The following is a 21445-nucleotide window of genomic DNA, read 5'->3' on the forward strand; positions in this document are numbered from 1 at the left end:
TCATTTCTCACTCCAGAAGCTCGTAAAAATAGTAGTCTGGGGTATATTTTCTTTTACTTCATTTTACTTTATTTTATTTTATTTCATTTTATTTCACTTTATTTCATTTTATTTCATTTCATTTATTGCCCTATTTTCACAGACTTAGCAGATCGCAGAGCCTTCAAGTATTCCAGGGGTAAGTGGTCACTGAAAGAGGCCAATGACTGTAGCTCTTTAGCAGTCCCAGAGATGCACTTTGGCATTCCCAAACTGCCCCAAGCCACGGCATCTGGCCATGCACCCTCTGAGAGGCAAGGCCTGACCTGAGCAGCACCTTCAGCGCCAGGAGCACACTGGGACCATGGTCAGCCTCACACAGGGACCATGCTCAGCCCCACACAGGGACCAGGCCCAGCCCCACACAGACCATGGCCAGCCCCACACAGGGACCAGGCCAAGCCCCACACAGGGACCATGGCCAGCCCCACACAGGGACCAGGCCCAGCCCCACACAGACCATGCCCAGCCCCACACAGGGACCATGCCCAGCCCCACACAGGGACCATGCTCAGCCCCACACACAGACCATGCCCAGCCCCACACAGACCATGTCCAGCCCCACACACAGACCATGGCCAGCCCCACACAGGGACCAGGCCCAGCCCCACACAGGGACCATGGCCAGCCCCACACAGAGACCATGCCCAGCCCCGCACAGGAACCATGGCCAGACCCACACAGACCATGCCCAGCCCCACACAGGGACCAGGCCCAGCCCCACACAGACCATGCCCAGCCCCACACAGGGACCAGGCCCAGCCCCACACAGACCATGCCCAGTCCCACACAGACCATGCCCAGCCCCACACAGGGACCAGGCCCAGCCCCACACAGACCATGCTCAGCCCCACACACAGACCATGCCCAGCCCCACACAGGGACCAGGCCCAGCCCCACACAGGGACCAGGCCCAGTCCCACACAGAGACCATGCCCAGCCCCGCACAGGAACCATGGCCAGACCCACACAGACCATGCCCAGCCCCACACAGGGACCAGGCCCAGCCCCACACAGACCATGCCCAGCCCCACACACAGACCATGCCAGCCCACACAGGACCAGGCCCAGCCCCACACAGGGACCAGGCCCAGTCCCACACAGAGACCATGCCCAGCCCCGCACAGAACCATGGCCAGACCACACAGACCATGCCAGCCCACACAGAGACCATGCCCAGCCCCGCACAGGAACCATGGCCAGACCCACACAGACCATGCCCAGCCCCACACAGGGACCATGCAGTGCCACGACCTGAGGAGAACTCTGCGGCACCCCAGATTTCAGGCAGCATTTCTCCTCCAGATGTAGCAGGGCATTTCCCTGCCACCACCCCTCTGTGCAGCCCCCTGCCCCTGTGTGGTGTGAGTTCACTGCAGAAAAGAATGTGCAATCAAGATCTACAGTTCAGACCCAGGAGCAGAATGCTGTCTTTAATTTATAAACTGTATACACAAAGTGAACCCTCAATCTGATTTGTATTGTTTGTGCATATACTATTTTCCTAGTATCAACACAGACTTATGCATATAATTTCATTTGTTTCGGTTGGGTTTTTAAATTTTAAAAATTCTTTTCAGCTTCTACTGCACAACACCCTTCCTGTCTCTTTCTTTCTCTTAGTAAATTCAAATGTGTACATGTGGTTGTGCAGATAGATGTGCACACACAGAGCCTCCATTCAACCCTGTGCTCCATTGAGGTTCCCAAGCTGGGCATTTCCTATTGCTCAGGTCCAGCATCTCTGGAGCTGGAGCTCTCTCTATTTATGTGTAAGTTGCTTCTAAGTAATAATGATTTCCTGCATCATATGAGAATTATTTCTGATTATGTTTCCTGTGGCAATAGGGATGCCAGGTGAGAAGGGCCTTCAGGGATGATGACAGCAGTTACTACTTCTGCCTCCATCACATAACAATTTAAAGAAACTCATCCCATCTTTAGGCTCTATTGGTTACCAGAGACCTTAACAAATTGTAATGAACCAAATAATTTTTAAGAGGCAAAACCACTTCATACTAGCATCAAATTCAAGCAAAATGTCTTTCAAAGTTCCTTATTAATAAAGCAAAAGTATTTTTGACTTTCACTGCATTTTTCCATGTTATGCCATGTCCAGAATCTAGAAAATCTATCTGACAGATGTTTGAACACTGCAGTTAGGCAAGCCAAGAAGGTTACTAAGAAATATAGGAGTTTTGTACACAGTATTATAAACAATAGTGAAAAAAATGTTACTATGGCTAGCAAACAAACTAGAAACAGAGCCAAAATACTCTACACTTTATAAAACATGTTAAATTGTGGGTTATGACATTTCCTCTTTTCATCCAATGAATTGGCCAAGAAGTAAAATCTGGTCACTTTTATTGCTGTTTTGGTACAGGACATGTTAAACACGATCCCATTGTGACTGAGGGGTGTCCTGCAACAAATGTAATCATTGGGTGGTTGATCAATGCCATCTGCTTCCAGGACTGGAGAACTATCCAGGAGCAAAACAGGCACTCTCAGAATGCAGTCCAGCCCCAGAAGTGAGTGGTCAGTGGTGGAAGGACATCTTGTGAAAGAGCCTTCAAAGGACAGAGTTTCAAAGGTGGAACTTGGCATGCAGGAGCAGGGAGAAAGCTCCAAGGGTAGGAATGAATAACAAAAAAAATCAAAATGCCAAATGTGGGAAACTGAGACACAGGAATCAGTAATGCAATACAATCAGAAGTGTATGGTTGAGAGATCCCAAAAAGAGGCGGAGAGGCTTTACCAACTTGTTTGTGCACATGTTGGATAAAATGTCGCATTCTATTTGCTGTGTATTTTGGATGGATGAAAAACTCCTTGAAGTCTTCCAACATTTCACAGGAAAAGATTCTGGGATTTTTCCTGGGGCTGTCAGAAGGGGGAGGGGTCTTTTTTCATTTAACATTTTTAGTATTCAAATTAGAAGACTTTCAGCATCCTGGGGTGAAACTGAAAAGCCTTTCCCTAGGAAGCCTGGGAGCATATCAAAAATCAATGGCATGGAGGATGGAAAAAGTTTCAAAAATGTGAGACTGGCAGGAAATACTGGCACATTTCTGTTTGATATTTACTTTCTTGGCATGCAGTGGCCCTTTTAGCGCCAATGGAAAATCCTTCAGTGCCAAGCCACTCTCAGATAAATCTGCACACAAATACACTTTGAATTGGCATGTAGCTTTTGAGATTAAGTTTTAACCCTTGCCAAAATATGCATTTTTGGATTCTAGCATCTCTCTTAAGTTAATTAGGTAACTTTATAATACTAAAATGCTACACATGACTGATTTGAATTTGATGCATCTGAGCTCTGCAAAACCAAATGAATGGGGAAGAGTGAAAACACCTGACTTGGAAGAACAAACAACCAAGGCTCTGAATTTTGTAGAGACATCGAGGAAATTGCAGCCAAAAAAACTACACAGCCTAAACCTAATCTCTGGGGATGACTGAGTCCCATTACAAGAACAGAGGTGATCTTCACATGGGTGGGGAATGTGGAGAGGTTGAGGAAATACAAGCAGATCTTACATCTAGTCAAGTCTACAAGCACTCCTTACATCTAAGGAATTTTAAAGCCCCCTAGCTATCCTTATTAAATCCATGCTTGCACTGTAACCTACTCAAAATCATAGACTTTCAAGTTCAACCTTCAACTGAACAGTCTGTATAATCCTGAAAGAAAAAAACTAAAAGCTTACATTATTCCAGAGTCCATGATTTTCAGCTTAGCCTACTGATTGTCCTATCCCCAGGCTGGTCAGGGACTGGGTGGAGGTTTACTGCTGTCTGTTTTACTAACAAAGCACTTTTATGGGAATATCTCGGGTCAGGAGTGCTCCCTGCAGCAGTCTGGGAGCCAGTACCGGAGCCCCAGGTCATGCAGGGATTGAACATGACTGTGTTTCAATATAATAAAATCCATGTGGCACTACGGGCACAAGCAGGGCAGGTACCCCACTGCCAGCAGTGCCATGGTCACAGAACCAGGGGTGTGGTGAGGATCAGGAGCCAAAGTCAGGCAGCACCAAGAAACATCTACAGGGCTAAAAAATTATGATTATCAGTCAAAGCCTGGAGCTGGATCCTCTGCCTGTTTCTTCCTTCTTCACAGTTATTTCTTTTTTCTCATTCATTAGCATCATGCAGAATATTTCTCAGGAAGGGAAGGTTCCTTGCAACCTCTCTTTCCTCACAGCTTTGCAAAACAGCACTTCTGATAGAGAGCCTCTCTGCTGTCAGTGGTGCAATGAGAACCCATTGGCACTTTTGGGAAGCTGGAGAATACTTTTGGATCAGCTGGAATTCTTGAAATTGCACACTTTTTCCTGCCAGTATGTGAAAACAATATAATTAATTGCATATAAATGAAAGGTACGAGAAGAGAGATCAACTCAAGAAATTCTGCTGGTGTTGTTTTTATATAGAGTTTAATTAGGCTAGTTTTAAAAGGCTAAGACATACAGGTTAAGTCAGCCTGAATCTGAATTACCTGTATTCCATAATCCCATTATTATACCTCAACAGAAAGCAATTACTTGAAATATAGCTTGCTCTAAAACAGTCCCTTCTTGGCAGCAGTAGAACAGAAATCTTAAAGTTCAGCCGTGTCAGCTAAGACAAAGCCTAGTGCTGTTGAAAATTGCAAAGTCTTCCAGTGTAATGTAAGAGAAATATTAACATTTAGCAGAACACAATGGACATTCTATTCAATAAGGTATGACATACCTTGTTTATATAATTTATCTCCTCTAATGTTGCTTCTTTGGATTCAAACCAGTTAAGTCAGAGAACTCTAATACAAAGTTTCTAGACCAGTATTCCTACGCCTAACCAATGCATGAACAATGTCAGACTCCAGATTATTCTGTCTGCCCCACTGCAAAATGTCTTGAAATTGTAGATTTATGAAAAGAGGAACATCAGCTGTCATCCTAGCTTTCCAGCATTTGGCTAACTTGCTTCAATCCTGTCAATAGAAGTAGGTTTTATTAACAGAGCAGGAACTCAAAGGAATTGCTTGAAGCCTGTTTCTTAGATACACAATTTATGGTATTCAGACAAATTCACCAAAAACATGTCAGGGGAAAAAGGTTGTTTCATATATTTTCTGATCAAAGAGCTTATTATTTAAAATACTGTCAGCTTGTCTTTCATCTTCAGAACTGGCAAGTATAGGAAAACATATTGCAAATAAAAGCAGCCTTCCAAAATGTCATACTGATTATGCATTCACAAGTCAGCTACTTGAGGCTCAGTGAGACAACAAATATCACAGAGCCCACTACGTGTTTTAGCTGTTGGTTTGAGAGGCTGGACAACAGCCTGTTCTACACATATTGCCAGAACAGCCATGTCACAATATGGATAACCAGTGACAGTATTTCCCAACCTATACGTTCAAGGTTAGGTTAATTTCTTTTGGTGGTTGATAGAATATGGTAGAGACAGGAATCAAGTTCCTAGCATTTTATCACACCACTTATTTCACAAGACATATGTTGACATGTTCTGTAATTTGGTCAACTATTTTTTCCCCACTATTTCCCCACACTATGACAGCGACTACAATTTATGACAATTTGGCTCTAGGAACCTAGAAAAACTACTGTAGCGCATGGTTAGACACTTTTTGTGCCTGCAGGGTCTTCTTCAAAGTTATGAGATGTTCCCCAGTGTGCACTTTTCCAACATCAATGAGGTGTTGAGAAATAAAAGGAATGCATGTTAAATTGTAACTATTAATGTGCAGCTATTTACTTCTACTGACTTTAACAGATTTTCTCTCTTAGAAAAAAAATCTTTAGTGTATATTTTCATTAGTATGGTATCCTCAGAAGAACAGGGAAATTGAGACTATTTAATGTCTCTTGAAGGAATGCTTTCAACTCCTGAGAATGGAGGGGAAAAGCCATGGAAGTAATTTGCTACTGAATTTCTACATAATTACAGGGTTACAACACATGCAAAAACAATGAGTCTCCTTTTGAAATTTTACGTGGGTGAAAGGTGAAGATCAAGCTGAATTGGGTCACTTGTTTACTCTGACAGTGATGACAATCTTAAATATATAATAATAAGGAGAAGCCAAGAGCCACAGTGACATAAATTAAATTAACACACCCTAAATTTCAGAAAAGCCTAAAATTATTCAGTCTTTCTTTTCCCAAAATAGTTTCTGCTGATTCTGGTAGCACCAGTAAAAAGTGATAAAACATCAATGTAGCTTAATTATCCCCATACTTTTTCATGTTCATATAGTCTGTGTCTATAGTAGTGCCCATCATGACAGCCTTTTTTGTCTTGGGAAACTGGCAATAAGTTAATGTTTGATGATATAAAACAATTCCACTGAATTGTTGTTTAGTGGTATAGGATTAAGGTTTGTGAAGAAGTCATTACATGGTGTGCCACTGACATTTTAATCCATTAATATTCTTTATCACACACAGGTAGGAAATTCTTCAAGGTTGGTGAGGCACTGGAGGAGGCTGCCCAGAGATGTTGTAGAATCCCCATCTCAGGAAGTGTCCAAGGCCAGGCTGGATGAGCTCCTGAGCAACCTGGCTGAGTGGATGGTGTCCCTGCTCACGGCAGGGGGTTGGACCTTGAGGATCTAGATCATCTTGAAGGTTTGTTCCAACTCAAATCATTCTATGACCATATGAATTTCAGCTGAAATTAGAATCTCTTTGTCAAAGGGATGGTGAATGAACTGTCATTCATCAGGGCCAGTTCAAGGTCCTGCACTGATCAAAAACTGTCCCAGGTGTTCACACATGTCTCTTTACAAATGTAAAGATGATGCTGATAGGAATTCCTCTTCTGAGGAAACAGAATTATAAATCTTTGTAAGCACAAGACACACCATTTTTCCAAAATTTTTCCTGGGCTTTTAGAAACAAAATATTAGATTCAATCTACACAATTAATGTAATTCCCATCACTTCATTTCCTGTTTTAGCCCTGAAGAGATCCATACTGTGAATGAACAAACTCTCCTGCTTTCTTTGGGTAGGAAAGGAGACCTTTTGTGCTCAGACAGAATTATTTTGTAAGAGTCATCCTCTTGGGGATGAAGAATCAGATTTTAACAGATTTTACATGGTAAAGAATTAGAGACTCCACACAACCAACTAGAGACCAGGTAAATTCAATGAGCTCTTCAGAGTCACGCTGAGGGCTTGTAGCCATACCTGCTCTCAAATACAGACCTCTGGGAGCCAAATAACTTCTGTACAAGATCTTCTTTATTCATCACCATGAAGGCCCAAATCTTGTTTAAAAGGTAATCTAGGGAGGTCTATAATTATAATTAGGGGTATTATTAAGAATGTGTCTTGAGAACACCTTCCAGGTGATCAAATCAGACTGTGATCTCAACAGTGTTACTAAAAGCATTAGAGAAAAGAACATAATTTCAGGCTGGAAAAAGAGTACCTGTTATGAACTAGTGAATTAACATTTTCTTCTAGATAAAATATAATGGCAGCATACCCAGTTTGTCATGATGAACAAAAGAATTTATTAGGTTTCTTTCAACTCTAATTTTAAAAATCACTTATCTACTTTAACAAGATGGGAGTTTTGACAAGGGCCAACAATAATGATGATTAGGACCTACCCTTTTCACTTACAGGGGATTTTTTATTTACATATGTAACAATTTTCATAGCATTAACAGGATTCAAAAATATGCTGAAAAGGTTATTGAAGCAAGTCTAGATCTGCCTGTCATGTAAACATGGGGAGTGCACATATGTGCAGGATGATTATCAGTAGCTTAAGTGTCTTTTGTCATAATGGCATTTAAGCCTTATTTCATGTGTTTTGAGGTTATTTTTAAAAATCTGTTATCTAGGAAGACAAATAACTTCTTGTGAGTTGTTCAGCCATTTGACTACTCTTTACCCCAAAAATCCTGCAGCTGTTCTAGCATAAAACTTAAAGTCAAGATATTGTAAATACCAGGAATAATATTGCAATTATTTGATTTAAAGTGTATTTGTTTACTTTTTTTGGTTCTCTACATTCTTAAAATATAGTTCTTAAAAGTTATAACAAGAACTAATTTAAGCAGCAGCTCAAAAATGCAAAGAACTCAACTCCTTTTCATCCTTACTATGTTTGGTTTTCATTTTGTAAAATGAAGTATGAAATGAAGCCTGAAGCACAAAGATTAAGAAACACAACTGTAACAAAAATGTCACCTTTCTCAGTATATGCTTTCCTGCTTCTTCTGATCCCAGTATTCATTTCCCACAGCAGTATATCTGTTTCTCAGCACAAACATATGGGCCAGAGGCTGATTTCTCATCTATGGAAAAAACTAAGTATAGCAGTATAGAATCTAAGTACATTCTTTTTGCAACCTGCCTTGCTTACCTACACATACCAACACCCATCACTCCTGCAATGGGATGGTCAGACAGCACGCAAAGAAATGTGTTTTTCCAGAAAACTCAGCCTAGCAGTAATTGTGGGTTTGGGGGAATAACTTTGCCACAAGAATTGACCTAATCAGAGCCGAAAGCAAAGAGCAAACATTCCTTTTGCCTACACAGCTCCCTGTCATCCAGCTGCCTTCTGCACGCCCTTGCACAAGTCAGGAGCAATAACGTGTCCTCCAAAATGCAACTGTTATTTGGTATTAAAAAAAAAAAAAAAAAAAAAAACACAGAAGGCTTTGGCTGTACTGATCCACAATGAAAAATGTTGGTTCACAACACAGTCAGACAAAGACAGAAAATGGAATCAGGAGGAAATCATGAAAAGTGCTATACCAAGAGCCTGAGAGAAGGTTTGTTGAAATGGGAAAATCTCATAATTATATTGAAGTTGTTGAATACAAAAGTAAAGATGGTTCCTAAGCCAGCAATGCCATGAGGCAATTTTGATGGTAATTTTTGTATTATGCCGTCAGTTATTTATAACTAAATATGTGCTCTTCTCAAGATGAAAATCATATGCTGGAAACAGAAGTTAAAATTATTTTTTCCCTATTAGCCTGTTTGTGATTGTTGAGAATAGGCTTTCCACTAAGCCTGCCTTTTGTCTCACTGGATGTGAATAACAAGATTAAAACTTCAAGGGTTCTGTCCTCAGCCAGTTTACATTTGAGTACAAGAGTTGAGGCTTTGGACTAAACTATTCAAAAGCTCAATTGTGTTTTAAAAATTCAAACAATCTTAATATTTTAATATTCCCCCTCGGGTTATTGAGAAAAATCAGATTTAATACTCACCAACCATCTGATTTATATAAATATCTTATAAACTTTAATACTGGTGCCTTTGCTCACTTAAGAGCCACATGGGATATGAGAACAGGGAAAAGTTGCAGAGAAAGTCAGTGGGAAAAGATCTGGTTTCTTAGTTATAAAGCAATAAAAAGCATGCATTTAAAATTACATATTTTAATATTTCACATAACCTGTAGTGGATGCTGTGCAGAATGAGGCTGTGGGTTCTGAGCTTTGTGTGTGCTTGGTGATGGTAACGAGCCCAGGTGGGGGGCCCTCGCTGTGGGCTCAGGCACTGTGTGGTCAGGCATGCCTGCTGAGGAAACATCATCCTCAAAGCTCAAACTCCATGGCCACTCCTGCTTTTTGTTATTCCTATTCCTCATCTGTGAGATTTACCATCAGTTAAGGTAACTGGGCTGCTGCTAACACTGATGGCAGAGGTGTCATTTGCTGTACAGCACTAGATGACAGAATTCATTAGACTTCATCACCTGACTTCCTCCCTACAGGGAGGGTTGACATGAAACGAGTGTACTGCAGAAGTTCCAGTTAAATCTTCAAAATAAGCTGCAGGCTGGAGAACACAGGAGGGAATCCATGAGGATGGAGCAAGAGGAATCAGAGAGTGGAGCAAGGTAAAAATGTGTCAGGTAGGCCTCAATGACAACCCTCCTGTGTGAATCCTGGAGGGTGTGAACACTCCCTGTGCTCCCCTGGAGATGGACAGGAGAGCTGGGAGGTGTCTGAGGGGCTGCTGGCTCTGGGTTAGCCCTGTGATGGGCTGGGTGTGCACAAGGGGACTGAGGAAGGAACTCAGAGCCATACCCTTATCTGATGCCATCTATTGCTGTATTGCTTCACAGCACTATGGAAGGGCCTTTTTTCCCAGGACTGACTGTGTTATGTTATGCTGTGAGAGCTGAGGGATGAAAGCAGGGCCCTGCGCTGAAAGCTGCCATTGACCCAACAGTGAAATGCCAGAGCTGCAAAATGCCAACAGCCACGAGATGTGACAAGAGCCAAATCCCACAGTTGTTGCTGGATCCATGCAGACCCCTGGCTCTGTTCAGAACAGCACTGTGCTCCAATGTCACTTTGGAATTTAAGTGGTTTCAAAGCCAAAAGAAACTTACTCTTATCACAGAGCAAGCATCTCCCCAGACAGCAGTGCAAGAACACATTTACACTGGAGCCATGCTGCAGGAGCAACTGCTGAAGCCTTCCAGTGATGACAAGTCCCCAGCTTGATGCTCCCTCTGGAGCTCTCACAGCTGCAGACACCAGGAGACTCCAGAGAGAGGCCCATGGAAAGGCAGAAGCAAAGGGCAGCCTCTGCACAGTGTCCTCCTCTCCTTCCACTCATCTTGGATAATGTCACCATAGAGGAATCATCAGAGGATCACTAAAAATTAACAGAAACTTAAAAAGTTATTTAGTTCACTCTCCTTTCCCCCTTTCAAATGCAGGAGCAAATTTAAATCAATTCATGGTAGGTGCTGATTCCCCTGTCCTGAAGGAATTTCTAGTTATGGACATTACTTAATTTCCTTAGTAATTTGTTTTTGTCTTTTTTTAGTCTTTACCATTAGACATTTTTCCCCAACAGCACGCTAAACTAGGAAATGTAAGCTCATCATTTATTTTAGCAGACAGAGGAGCACTTTTTCCCTTGCTCACTGAGGAACACTTGACACGTTTGAGGCTCCTAGGACATCTTCCAGAACCCATCTCCTCAATTCCAGACTGGGAAAGGCAGGCAGATGGTAAATTACTTACACAGGAAGCTTTTGTGTTGGACTATTGCACCCAAGTCTGTTAATGTAACACAGATATAACAGGATAATCCATCAGGAAGAAGCCCTCTACTAGGAACAATTATTCCAACGGTGAAATTGAGCAAATAGTAAATATTAGAAGAATCCAATCATTTTATTGAACTCTGTGTTCCAAAACTGACTTTAATGTGATTTACAGAGCTTCTCTTTTTGTTGTCAGTGAAAGAGTAGTATATGATCCATAACTTCATAGAACTTCAAGTTATAACTCCATAACTTAAAGGGATTGGGAGTGGCAGTGCTTAGTTCTGATAAACTGCTGGTCCATGACCCATTTTGTATATGCCACTCTTGCTGGAGACAGATGTGAAAATGGAAGAGGTGATTTGCACATTGGCCAAGCCTTTTGTTCCAGAACAGTGTTTTATAAATGTAAAATGTCCAGATGATTCCCAAAACAGGCAAAATATTGATTTCAATATTGATTTTGACTTCTCAAAGTCTCAGATGTGTCTATGTCTCACTGCACACTGAGACCTAAATTCACCCTCTCTAACTGAATCATCTAACTGAGGTCCTATACAGGCAATACAGAAATATAGGGCCCTCCAGAGAGCTGCAGGAAAATCATTCACTACTTGCCCGTTGGCTTAATTGAGGAATTAAAGGCAATTTTATTCCCAACTTTGTCACCTTAGCCAACCCAAAGCTCTAATTATGTAGGCTAGGCCTAAGAGAGGAATTTGAGGAATATGATCTCTTACAGACACTGTTGGGGCCCCTAGCCTACATACAGTGATACCAACAACATTTTCCTGCATATCTTGCTCTGATTCCTGGCCATAGATTGTCTATACCAACTCCAACTGCAACCAGTTGCTCTGATATCTCTACTACATTGTATTTATGATAAAACAATCCAAGCTTTTTCTTCCGCAGAAGTGTTAGCATTTGGAGCAACATGAACAGAAAAACAATTCTGAAATAAAGAAAAACAGGAATAATTTTATAGAAAATTTCTGTCTTTCTAGAAGGAAATGTAGAGAAGAAATGAGGACATACAATTGTGTAAGCAAAGAAACAAGTTTTATAGATTGTCAACAGGTATAATTTAGCCTGAGAATCTACTTTCAAAGCCTGAGACTTATTTACTACATGCAGAAGACATGTAAAGCAATATGGAATTTCCCACAGCAAGGTCGCCTCAGAAGTTCTGCATGTTGACAGTAACCCAAAAACTTTGCCAGCTGGCAATCACTTCAGTGACCAGTGCAAAATAAGTGGATGGTCTCATATCAGTTTCCAGATGTAAGGTGGCCACAGTGTGGGAATCTCCATTAAAATTAACTGTACTTGGCACCTATGCCTGCAAGGTCTCACATGTTCCCTGAGAGCTGGGCAGGAATGGGAAGAGCACCTTCGGTTTATAGTCACTGATAAACAGCTTGCACCCTTGCTAGCCTTACAGCATAAAAAACAGTGATGGCCACACAACTTATTTAAAAAATGCAAGATCTGAAGTATTATTTTTTATTTCCTTTTACAGCATTTATTTCTCAACACCCTGAGTACCTGCACAACACTTTTACTGCAAACATAATTTTTGCAAAGAAATCCTCATTTTATGTATTTATACCACATAAGGGGGTGAAAAAGATCAAATTTGAACATATTTCCTAAATAAAATACAACACAGACTCACAAATCTGACAGAGAATTTGGTTAGCAAAAGCTTTATTAAGATAATGCAGGGCATGCTGTTTTTATGGCTGGGATGTGGCTGCTGAGGCAGTGCAGTCAGACCCTGCTTGGACAGCAGATGGTGTCCTACTGTAACACTAAGCTCCAGTGCTCAAAGACGAATCTTAAACCAGCCTTTAAAATACTCTCCAATTTCCATTTAATTACTTTAATTGGCTTTATAGGCTATGTAATAAAAATGATGGATCTGTTTAAGCACTAGGCTGAATTAAAAGGTTTAGTGTGTCAAAACCAGTGATTTTGAAATATATGTTGTATATCTATGAGTATTTTCCAGTATTTAAATGAATTTTCAAAAAATATGATCATACCACTTAGATGCCTGTGCAGTTCTTTTCAAAGGTACCACATGCAAATAGCTATTAAGAATCCCATTGAATGTCAAGGGAATCAAATGCCTCCCAATTCTCTGGGCCTTGGAAAATGCTCTCCTTACAGTATAAGTCATCTGCATATAATAATGAGAAATCAAAACATGCCACTGTTCCAATAAAGGCAATGCAAAGGCTTCTGAGCCTTCATGGGAAAGGACAATTTTTTTCCTTCTGTGCTGTATAGCATCTTGTGCTGTATAGCAACTTGTTCAGTGGGCATCTGGTCCCTATTGCAGCTCTCAGATACCAACAGTACAATTAAAACTCCACAGGAATTAAATTTATTCCTGATAAATTACATATTGTTCCTGTAATAATAAATCTAAAGGAATATTTTCATGCTTTCACTCTGTGGCCAAAGATATTTTTCCTTGTATGGTTTTTTCCCTAGCCTTTGGAATCTGCAGATGTTTCCAGAACTTTGTGACTAATAAGGTGAACTGGGTGGTGAAAAGAAACCTGTCATGTTAAGAAGCTCCAAGCTCCAACTTCTGTTGTGTTAAGAAGCTCCAAGTCTGTGGAAGCCCCTGGACTTCAGGAAAGTAGATAGGTAAAAGTGAGAGATCCTTGCAGGATTTCCACTTTGAGGAGCCCTTCAAAGTGCTACACAGAACCTGAGTCATGAGAGAGCCTGGTCTGGAAACCCTTCTCCAGATGTGCAAATCACAGCTGTGGTCACTGTGGGCTCTGATGCATTACAGCAGACCAGTGTGACTCAGCTCAGAGATATCTGGAGTCTGCAAGCCTAGATTGGATTTACTGTCACTGGGAGGGCAACATTTGTTGGGAACAGTTTTGTCATTCATACTGGGAGGTGATGAAATCTTTGCCTGCTGGAGCAGATAATCATCATCTTGTACAGCCAAACCCAGGCTGAGACAGGGAATCATAAATGGTCCTATGCATCCAATCATCGCCGAATCTTTTTTATTTTTTTTCCACACAGAGACTCTTGTAAAATTCTACTGCCTTTTTCTTCTTTCTGAAAAAAAGATATTATTTCTCTAGCTCCAAGTTATGAAAGCAATCTCACAAATTTTGGTGAGATTCTTCACATGAGAAAGCACTCTGGACCTGATCCCTTAGAGAAACAGGTTAGGACTAACAGTATAAATGAGACACCTGGTTTTCAAAAAATCCTTTCATTTTCTTTCTCATCCCAGATATGACAGGGGATGCAAGAGTCAATATTCTCCAAGAACATTTACATAAATTCTTCAAAAGCAATAAAATGATGAAACCCAAAATCTGCAAATTGTGGTGATTTGTAGTGCTTTGATTTATAGCCCTGTTGGGTTTGGAGTGAATGATTTCTACAGAGACCAGTCCCTCTAATCAGAATTTTACAAGAAACGGATGTGCTAAAAGAAACAGAAAGCTAACAGGGCTTCTGGTTACATTTTCAGCCTGATTTATAGAGCTGTAAAACTCTCTGTATCAGGGAGCTGACACCAATTTCTAGAAAGCTGTGAACATTTGTTTCCATCTGATTTTCCTGCAGGGCTCCTAGGCCAGCTTCTTTCCCAAACACCCCCAGTGAAATCCATGTCAGGTGTTTGAGAGTCTGGGACACTGGTGAGACAAGAGAGCCGGCAGCAAAGGAGAGCAAGCCAGTCCTGGAATGTCAATTTTGGGGACAGAAGTGCGCTTTTAAGGGGAAGGGAGGGAAAGGGAAAGGGAAAGGGAAAGGGAAAGGGAAAAGGAAAAGGAAAAGGAAAAGGAAAAGGAAAAGGAAAAGGAAAAGGAAAAGGAAAAGGAAAAGGAAAAGGAAAAGGAAAAGGAAAAGGAAAAGGAAAAGGAAAAGGAAAAGGAAAAGGAAAAGGAAAAGGAAAAGGAAAAGGGAGCAGGCATTACCAGGGTTGGAATGGCTAAGGGAGGTCTGATCTGGCACAGCAAGGGATGCTGCAGAACTGAGGGGTGCCTGGTTGAGGACAAGCAGGTGCAGGAGGCCTGGAGCTGCAGCAGCCATGCCACTGCAGCGCCAATTGCACCCTGACAGAGGCAAATGCCACCTGCATGTGGATGCATTCAGACAGCAGAAGAACAAGGTTGTGAGAAGAGAAAGAACTGGAGAGAAAATGGGCAACAAGCCAGGGACAGGAGGTGCATTCTAGTCAAGGCTGCAGCCTTGGTTAGTGCACAAGCACAGCACAGGGACGTGGTAAGGCTGGTCAGACAGGCAGAGAGGTGCCCGTGAGCCGTGAGCAGAGAGGGGGTGGCTGGACCAGTGCCATGGCTGCTCTCTGCAAACCTCACCAGAGCTGGGCTGCAGAGGGGGACATGTACTTATTTAACAGGCAATGCCCATGGCCAGTTTCAAGCAAAACTCCCCAAGGAGAACCAAACTAAACCAGCACATACACCCAGCCAAGAGCAATGCCCAAGATCAGGAAGAGATGGTGGTGATGAGCGAGACAAGGCATGGATCAGGACAAGGGTCAGGAGAGGAGAGATGCAGTGAACTCACAGGTCATTAGATCACCAAGAACTGTCCTCTGGACCAGGACTGTGATTCGCAGTAAAACATCCATCTGCCTCTGTGAGGATGCTAAACTGTTTGACCCACAGCAAAGACAGCTCCACAGCTTGGATATTTACAGTTCTGCTCCTTCTGATAGCTAGACATGTGTAGAAATATTTGTTTTACAATTTCATGCTGGAAAGGAAAATGGTGTAGAGGTTCAAACAAAATGATCTGAGGTCTCTTTTGAAAAGGTAAGCTGTTCCCACCCAGAAAACAAATTATGTGACAGTCACAGATTTTTACAGGTGCTTGAACTAGCTAGTGTTCCATCCAAAGAGAGTTACAGATGATTTTAGTGAAAAGGAAAAGAGAAAATTACTTTAAGCCAGCACTTTAAGCCCAGTGGATCTTCAGATCCAAAGTCCTGATCATTCATTGTTCTAAGGCCCTCTGCATTCAAGGCAGGATGCCCCATTTGCAAAGGTTTCGGGATCAAAGTCTGAGTAGGCCAACAGGCAACATAAAATGGCAGCTTCTGTTGATATCGCATTTAATAAAATGTTCTTACCTTGTTATGCTGTTTAAAGAAACCCTAATCAAGTTGCCTTACTGTATAAAATTATTAAGTATTAAATACATTGTTTTATAAAATGGTTTAGTAGTATGTCAAGTTATTTTGGTTTTAGAGTGTCAAATTAAAAAACAGATACTAATTAATAAACCAAGATGCATTTTATTGCACTAAGTCCAACTCCAAAGTTTATTACCCCTTTCTTTATTTCCTTTATCTAAAAATAAATGTATAGGTGTCTTAAATTAATTATAAAAATCACTCTTACATGGAGAAGCCCTGATCCAGCAAACACATATGCTTATGAGTAATTTAACTGCATGAGTAACTTCATATAATTCAGTGGGTGAGAGAGAAGCTGTGATCCATGGAGCTCCTAGTGTAGGTAAAGTTTTTTGTGGGCACAACTGTTTGCAGGACAGGAGCCAAGTATAACACCTCTACAAATTCCCATCTAGAAGAAAAGGCAAATGAATACATAGTAAAAAGCAATTACATGCTATTGCATGTTCTAACAACTATATATTCTACAATAAGTGCACAAACACAATTATGGGTTGGAAGATATTCAGGACCCACCCATAACTGATGAATAATGAATGGAGAGGTGGAATGAAATGGAGAAGTGGAAGGAACACAGTGTAACTCTCCTCATGTTTGAGTGTCTCTCTAATTTAGGTGTTTCATAGATGCAATAGGTATACACAGGACATATGCAGACAAAAGAAAAGGGAGTTGCTCTCAACTACCATCTTTGGACACTGGATGAAGATGTTATCTAAGGAGAAATTATTTTGGTCTCTCAATATGTTTTAGAGCACCTAAGGCAAATGCTTTACAGATGCTCAATGCAGTCTGTAAGTGAAAAGCAGGCATCTCTAAAGATTAAAAAAGCCTTCTGCTACACTCGGGGCCCTGACACAGAAATTACCTATGCATTTTCTATCAGGTAATTGCTAACCAGAACATTAAAGTTAAGCCAGGTTTCTCCTGTTCCTTATTCTTCCTGGGAAACCCTTGTCTGTGCCCCGAGTGCTGCACAGGGACATGGCTCCCACAGGAGAAGGGGGCTTCAGGGGGAAAAGGCCACTGCCCTGGGAGGTGGGAGTGTTGGCTTTGAACTCTTTGTGGAGGGCAGCCCTGCTTGCTCTGAGCTAGGCTGCTGTGTTCTGTTCCAGCTGTAAATTTTTAAGGGAGTGATGCCCACTGACCTGTCTGATGTGCAGTTCAGCACTTCCCAGCAGTGGAGTGTTGTTTGAGTAGCTTCACACCCTCCCTGTGAGCTGAGCTTCCTTGAGAGAGACCGTCATGTAGCTGCTGAGTTTCTGCTTGTTAGGAGGTGCTGTTATGCCTTCAGGAAGCTGTGTATTCCAGCACAGGAGCACCACCTGGTTCTAGACAGCAGCAAGCATGCCAAATTTCTCTCCAAGATGTAGGTACCTGGGGCTTACCTGTGCCCTGGGACAAGCAGAATCCAAATGGCTATCAGCTCTCCCACAAGCCAAAACCTTACAACTAGGAGAGACTGGATAATTTCATTTTTGGCCTGTCCACCTTATTAAAATGTGTGTGAATACCTTCAGTCCCCCTGGGCCTGGCTGTGGAAGCATTAAACACTCTGCAAGTTCTCCTCATGAATTGCCAGTAAAATAGATGGCTTGCAAATGTTTATGTTCCTGCACTTACCTTGCCCCTATGAAATAACTGCTGCTGCCAACCACAATACAATGCACCATATGTCTTCTGCAGTGCTCTTGCTGCTGCTCACTCTAAAATGCATCTTTAGGGGTGTGTTCCTACCGGTCCACCTCCCTGCCCCCAGCTGTACTTTGGCAATCCCTACACGGAAGAGGCTGTGTTTGCTCTGTTTACAGACATGACATTCACTTTTGTTCCACTGCATGCTAATTGCCTGTTTTTCTTTTGCATTGCTTTTTGCCGTTCACATTTCTCTGAGTTTGCTCTCCTCTCTGGCTGAATTTTGCTGTCTTATATCCTGCACATCTCCTGAAAGTCCTTCCAGGCTGGGTGCTGCCGCAGTGTGGTAGGAATACTACAAAAGGTGCAGCTATTTTGCCAGCCTTTCTTCCTGGTGCATGCTCGGGATGCACAGCTGGTGACTGGGTCTTTTGTTCAGATATGTAATATCTAAAGTATACAAATGCTTCCTTTCTGTTTACACAGAAGGGGAAAAAACCACAAAAAAACCCTTAATGAGCCCTTCCTTCTCATTTGCAATTAAAATTTAAAATAAAAAATCCTCTTCATATCAACACAGAGTTTTGTGATGGAGCAAGTGCCACTGTTTCGCTGGTGTCATTGTCACCTTACAGAGTTCAGTGCGCTATGACTTTCTAACCACTTCTCCCTTGCCACACCCTTTTTGTCAGCGCAACCATCAGCAAAGGTCGCAGCTCTAAATCTCATCAGGCAACTGATGCAGGCTTAAAAATGCCATGGCATGTTTTGTGACACGTAGCCGAGGGGAATGGGGCTATGGGCAATGGAAGAAACGGGGAATAGGGATAACGAGGAACAGATAAGCTAATACCACCTCTAAAAGTATGGAAATGTGAAGGCACATCTTCAGGCACATTACAACCACTTCACAGGTAATCAGGTGCTCGTTACAGGTCTGAACGTGCACATACCTGAATAATCAGTGGTGCTGCTGCCACTGAGTTTATATTCGGGCTAAACACAAGGAAGTTTCATCTGAAGGAAGCAGCCAGTAAAAGTAAGGGTTAATCATACCTGCAACAGAGAAAAGCTTTCTGCTGCATCATCCAAAATAGTGCCCCTTGTGTGTTATTTCCCCCTTTACGCAAGAATTGCTCGACTGTTCTTTGAATGCAAGCTAACTTTGCTTATCAGTACCCAAAAAGCAAGCCCCTGCAGGGTCCCTGCCGACAAACGCTGCAAGGCACTCGTGTCCTTTCCTCTGCCCTGAATGCAGTAATCAGAGAGATGCAATTTTCCAGTAGTGCTTGACAGCTTACATCAAAGGCACAGAAACTGTTTCTGGACATTGAAAAGATAAAATTCTAATACTAACTGATGCCCCCTTCAGTTTTTATTGCAGTTCAGTGTAAACAGATGCTGCTGGTTTTGAAAGCATATAAGATCTGTCAAAGTGTGTGCATGGCAGCGGTGATATCTGCCGTAGTAAAGGCTGGAATTTGCCATCGTGTGCATTTTCTTGATTCAATCATCTCTGAGGCACTAGCCCTGGGTGTGTGCTTACACAGATGTCTGTCTTTGCATGTGCACGCATACAAACACAAACACATGCATATGCATGAAATGGAAACTGTAACCCAATCTCAACCAGGGGTTTAAATTAATCGTAATACATACACACACTTACAAACATTGCGCTATATTTAACTTTCACATAAGCAATGCGGGACTATTATCTTCTGAGGAGCTCTGCAGTGTATGAGTCAGCCCCAAAGCCTCTTAGTTAGCCCATGGAAAGATGCCACTGGCTTTATTGGGCTTTGGATCAGTCTGAAACGAATGGCTAATTCTCTCGTATAACTTTCCCTTCCAGCAAACTTAAGATAAACTTAGATTCTAATTCCAACAACTCTATAATTTTTTCCAAACAAATTCCTTATGGAATGGAAATGCCCATTCTAGTTCTGGGCATTTTTCAACGTTTTCATGTTTCTTTGTTTTGAAAATTGATTCAGTCATGTTAAACATTATGCAAGCTTGAAAAAGATCACAGTCTCCAACTATGCAAAGTGAAATTCTCATGCATACATAGCTCAAAAATAAATGTCATTAGCAACTTCAAACTTGGCTAGTATTAAAGCCAAGTTTGGGTAAAAAAATCACATTTGGAGAAATTCAGCCTGCTGTTTTAGAGAGTAAGAATAATTTAGGATTACATATCCATATCAGCTTTCTCATTTTATTTAACATTCTCTACAACTTTCTATGTGCTTTCCACATGTTTTGAGATGGATTTATTTGAGGATGTACTTGAAATTTGCAATTATTTAGAGGGAAAATTAACGTGTTTGCACAAGTCTTCTTGAACTAAAGGGAGCACTATCTGAAGATCTACATTTGAACTCTGAGCCATTAAGGCCATTAAATTCATCCTAATTCAGGTATCACACTTGACAGAAAAGTAGTTGTAGTCAAGCAATTTTTAAGAAACTAGTCTTGAAGAATCTTTTGACTGCCAATCCTCCTTTGACTAATCTCTAAATTAAAAATCTAAGTCAGAAATTAATGACTAATTTTTTTTAATGTAGATTTTGTTCACGCTGTTAACACTTAAGCTGTATTTTAAAAGAATGTGGCTGTGCTAATCACTAAAGTAAGTTCACATTTGGATTATTATTTATATTTGTATCAGTGGTATCTGATATGATCACTGATATGGAGTTATCATGCTGCTTTCTGGCTCTGTAGGGTCTCAGCTGATGGGCGTCTCACAGGGTACTGGAGTTTGGGTTCCCTGATAAGAGGCAACAGAGAACATCTCTGCTCAGTAACATATAGTCTGCATATTCAGGTGGGTGCCTACAGCCTTAATTAGAGGCATTTAATGCTTAAAGTGCTAAATTGTTTTGAAAACCTCTGAATCCTGTTTCTATGTCTATTCCAGTCCCATGCCATATGTATTGTGTTTTGCAACCTTGTATTTTGTTTTGCAAATAGAATTTAGTGTGTATTATTTATGTAGCCTCCTACCGAAAGAGAAGATTGACAATGTCACAGAAAGAAAATTTTGGTCAGACTGACAACATCTACAACATCCCACTGTCTCTTCTTGTGGTGTACCACAGACTCAGTTTTCACAGTAAGTCCAAAGCTCATTATGAGGTTTAGAAAAGCATTTATGGCTTTTAGTGAGTACAGTGTGAAGAGCAGATGCTCCCCAGGACTAATGCACACAAGCTTGCCATAATGCAGGGCAAGTCTGAGAGCCTCCCTTGCTGATGTAAATGGGAACAGGGCCATTGCCTTACATCTAAATGCAGTGTAATGTAAGTCAATCACCCCTCCAGTTTTAAAGCATCCTTACTTCGGTGTTTGTGTTAGCTGATATTTGCATAATAATGCCCAGTGCACACAAAACATTGCATCAAAAGAAAGTTGCTCCTTCCCTCCAGCTTGTCTTTTTGGAAATAATTCTCTTTTGCTCCATTCCTGAGACCTCCCCACACCACCCGAAATCTTCCA

Source organism: Zonotrichia leucophrys, chromosome 4, assembly GCF_028769735.1.
Source record: "Zonotrichia leucophrys gambelii isolate GWCS_2022_RI chromosome 4, RI_Zleu_2.0, whole genome shotgun sequence".
In the NCBI taxonomy this organism is placed as follows: domain Eukaryota; kingdom Metazoa; phylum Chordata; class Aves; order Passeriformes; family Passerellidae; genus Zonotrichia; species Zonotrichia leucophrys.